The 4,570-nt window shown below is 55.3% G+C and overlaps 1 protein-coding gene across 1 annotated transcript in view; it reads right to left on the minus strand.

The window, feature by feature from the left end:
* FZD9 (frizzled class receptor 9) overlaps positions 1–4,570 on the minus strand; it is an 18,160-nt gene that overhangs the window by 12,167 nt on the left and 1,423 nt on the right. The window lies entirely within an intron of this gene.

Here is a 4,570-nt window from a genome sequence, read left to right on the forward strand (position 1 = left end):
CGGCGGCGGGGACGGGCCTGCCACTTCTGAAAGCTGCTTTTGTGCGGCCGCTTGGGCTCCTGTTTCGTTGACCTTGGATCCTGCTTCTTATTTATCCAACTCGAAGAGAAATTCAGCAGCAGCCGAGGGGAAAAAAATAACCTCAGCTGCCGAGCTGGGAGGAAAGAGGCCCAGCCTGGCTTCTGCCGGCCCCACCCCTGTGCCCGGCACCCCCCACCCCTGCGCCCAGCCCAGCCTGGGGCCCCAGACGGAGCCCAGGCTCTCCCGGGAACTGGGGGCCTCACTCTGCTCCCAGAGGGGTGTGTGTGTGTATGTGTGTGTGTGGGGGGGGGGATGCCTGGAGGGTCTGGGACCCCCACCCTATCTGAGGCTGCTGGCTGGGTGGGAGCCCCCGTGGTTCCTCCCAGGGGAGGTCACGTGCCTCCAGGATACCTGGGCCCTGACCGTGGCCTCAGCTTATCACCCTGCCCTGACACTGCTGGGGGAGGCTCCAGGGGAGCTGTCCGTAGCATATTCTGGAATGCTTCCCTTCCCTTCCTCTCCCCCCAAACCTGCAGCCGACGCAGGCCCTGGCTCCAGGCCACTCAAGGGGCGAGGGCAGAGCCCAGTGAGACCTGTCGGATGCGGAGGGTGACCTTTAACCCTCTCCAGACCCTGTTGTCCCTAAGAAGGGTGGATGTGGAGAGGGAAAGGTGTGGATATTGCCCTCAGGGTCCCCCTCATGCAGCCCAGCTCTCCACGGCACAGTCGGCCTCCTCTTCCTTTCGTTGCACAGTCCCTGTGCCTGGTGAGGGAGGCCCTTTCACCCCCATGACCTCGTTTGCCCCCATTTTACAGAGGAGGAGACTGAGCCCTGGGAGGCTGTCAGGTGGAGCTGGTTCCCTGGCCTCCTGACCCTGGGCCTGTGGCCCGCCTTGCTTCTCTCTGAGGTCAGCCCGCCAGATGGGTCCGCTGCTCCCCGGCCCGGGCAGTGTGTCTGAGACCTCGTGGGTCTCTCCGCTGAGGGCTGCAGCAGGAGCTCACACGGGCAGATGGGTCCCTAACTATCTCGGCTTCTCCTGGCCTTTGCCCCAGTCCAGGCTTTCCCTAGGTGTGCAGTGGGGAGAGGCAAGGGGGAGATTTTTTCCAGTGAAGGACAGAATCCCCCCTCCGCCAGCCCCCTGCCCACAGGTCTTTTTCTGTTGCTGCTATTACCATTTCTGCAGGCGCCCACACAGGGAACACCTCGAGTGTATCTTGGAGGTGTGCAGGCTATGGGAGGCGATGACACAGTTTCTGGACGCGGCGGCCTAGCAGCTGTCACCTCAGCTACTCTGCCCAACCTCTCTGGGCTGTACTTTTCCCGGCAGTTGAGGGAACACTCTGGCCATGCCCACATCTCAGGACTGCCGGGAGGGTTGGGTAGATTGCCCAGCGCGGCCCCGGGCTCTGCAGGCGAGCGGTGCCACAGTCACGGCCGGCCCACGCCCCGGCATGCTCTCACCCCCTCCCCGCACGCACGCTCCGTCAGGCCGGCCCTCGCCCCGGCGTGCTCTCACCCCGTCCCCGCACGCACGCTCCTCCACTCTGCTCTCCAGGACCCGGGCTGAGCTACCGACTCAGGCTGCCGCTTGAAGCCGGGCGGTCGTCGCAGCCGCATTGTGATTTTCACGGGCTTCAGGCACTTGTGCTTTCCCGGGTCCCTTCCTCCAATAAAAGTAAATTTTTAAAAATTGTATTTTATGACCACGCTAGTACAAAGATGAATACATTATTTATAAAAACACTTTCTGACGTAAAATTGATTTACCTTTTTCTCAGTTTTAAGAGAGAGTCTTTTGGTGGGCCCCCAGAAATGCTGCAGGCCGTGTGGTGCCCACGGGGCCCAGTGCACAGGCCTCTGAGGTGGATGCTGGAGCTCCTGGGCTCATCTCGAGTCGTCTTTTCCATCTAACATCTACCCCTTGATCTTTTTAGTGGGTTCCTGGGAAGTTTCGTCATCTTTATCTTTCTAGCTTGTGTTACTATTTATTTCTCCTTCTCCTTTTCACTTTTAACTATCATATTTCTAATTTGCAACAGCCCTTTCTTGTTCTCCACTTTTTTCTCTTACATCATCCTGTTCTTGTTTCATTATAAATTTTCTTTAGAGTACATCAAGAAAGAATCTACACAGCAATGAAATGCAGCGACGGGCACCAACACAGCAAGCCTTTCAATCATACTCCTGAGTGAAGGATGCTGAGCCAAACAGAAAGCATGATTTGTTTATACAAAGTTTGGAAATGGGCAAAATTAAACAAGATTGATAGTTATGGTTAGGTGTTAAGAAAATGCAAAGAGGCGACCATCGTAAGCATCAGGCAGGGTGTGGAGGTGGGGTCGGGGCAGGGGTGGCAGGTTTGGGAAGGGCAGGTGGCAGCTCCTAGGGGCTGACAGCGTTCTAGTTCCTCAGTGGGTAGGGTCACCCAGGTGTTCATTTGATGACAAGTTTTAATGTGAACACTGACGTCTTGTGTACTTTTCTGTGTGTCGTATTTTACTATTTAAGAAGGAAAAGGGCCATGAAATATATGAGGCGAAGAGGGAAAGTCCCATCTGCAGGGAATGAGCAATCGGCCAGGTGGCGGGGGTCAGGCTCTCTCACCCCACTCTTCGCACGTCCTACAGCTGAGCGTTTGTGGCACTGTGCACGCCCATCGTGGTGTGCTTACTTGACTGTCCCATGTAAGCACCACCCGAGAAGCCCTAACGTTGTCTTCCTTGCTGCTGCCTCAGGCCCTGGAGAGTAAAGCATATCTGCCTTGCTGTTGTGAATAAAGAATGTCTGTAGTTCCTATGGCTCCTCACATCTTCCAGCTTCTTCCTAGCTCGCGCCTTGCCTCCCCTGGTTCAGTGAACAGAGAGACACCATCCTTCTCCCCTTTGCGGAGGTTAACGACGTGGGTCTCATTTCCTTTCCTTCCAGACAATTTTCTGTGCTCGTACATCCCTAATCACATGTGTACATGGGTTAGGAGTTTTCCTGTGTTTCCTTTAAAAGATGCAGGTGTCATTCTATACCATTTTTTCACTTGATGGGTCTTGCTCCCACTGGAAGCTCAGTGGGCCATCTTCTCTATAGCAGTAATATATCGTCGCAGGTTTCCTTGGTGGTACAGTGATCAAGAATCTGCCGGCCAATGCAGAGGACACAGGTTTCATCCCTGGTTTGGGAAGATCCCACATGCCACAGAGCAAATAAGCCTGTGCGCCACAACTACTGAGCCTGAGCTCTAGGGCCCAAGTGCTGCAGGCGCCTAGAGCCTGTGCTCCACAACAGAAGCCACGGCAATGAGAAGCCCCAGTGCCGCAACAAAGAATAGCCACCGCTTGCCAGAACTAGAGAAAGCCCACACACAGCAACGAAGACCCAGCACAGCAAAAGGAAAAAATCATATATATATGGCTTCCCAGGCGGCACAGTGGTAAAGAATCTGCCTGCCAGATTGACTCAAGGAGACGCAAGAGAAGTGGGTTTGATCCCTGGGTCAGGAAGATCCCCTGGAGTAGGAAATGGCAACCCACTCCAGTATTCTTTCCTGGAAAATTCCATGGACAGAGGAGCCTGATGGGTTACAGTCCATGGGGTTGCAGAGAGTCGGACATGACTAAGCATGCATGCACTCCGATTTTATATATATACACACACACACACACACACACACACATAGAATCGCTGGACTGAATTAGTAACACTACTTACGGCAGGGGGCTGATGTGAGGATTAAATGAGATACTGGAGGCAAAGTGCTTAGAACAGGGCCTGGGGCAGACCAGGCTGGCCTGGAGCCAGTTTCCTTAGCTGTCCCCTGTGACTAATTCGAGGGTCAAGGGGTCAAGGAGGAAAAGCAGCTCCTGACAGTGTCTGGCATAGGTAAGGGCACCACAGCATTAGCGGCGAGAGCAGGAAATAAACGTGCAGGGACCACTCGAGCACTGCGGTAAACGTGCGGTCTGCTTTTCTACTAGGGGGCCAGGTTCCCTGTCTCTGTTCTTATTTTGATGGCTGTCTGGGCTCCCCTCCCTCATTTTCTCTTCTAGATGAACTCTGTCATTCAGTCCCAGAAAAAATCCTACTGGATTTAGAGATTAACTCACTGAAGTTTACAGATGACTTTGGGGGGAAGTGATACCTCTACAACATCGAGCCTGCCCACCTGCAGATGAAGACACACACAAGTGGCGTCGGCCGAGAGGGCAGCAGGGCGGGAGGGACAGCGATGCCCTCGGTGGGGTGGGGGCTGGCAGTTCAGCTGGGAGGGGCGGTTCTGGAAGGACGTGGAGGCGCTGGCCAAGTGACAGCTGAGCGCGTTTCTGGTCTCAGGTCTTCATCCCCGTTCTGAGGTCCCTCGGACTCCCTTCCGGCTGGAAGGACAGGCCCACCCAGAGCCCCTCTCCCCCAGTGCCAGGTGGGAGAGATCCATCTCGCTTCTGACCCCCTCACTTCTCCGTTCCTCCCACTAGCCTGGTCACTGGTGGTCACGGGCCTGAGGGGCAGGTGAGGCTGAGCTCAAAGGGCCTGTGAACCTCTATCCAGGAAGGAGCAGGA

Source organism: Bison bison, unplaced genomic scaffold (genome assembly GCF_000754665.1).
Source record: "Bison bison bison isolate TAMUID 2011002044 unplaced genomic scaffold, Bison_UMD1.0 scf7180017864340, whole genome shotgun sequence".
Lineage (NCBI taxonomy): Eukaryota > Metazoa > Chordata > Mammalia > Artiodactyla > Bovidae > Bison > Bison bison.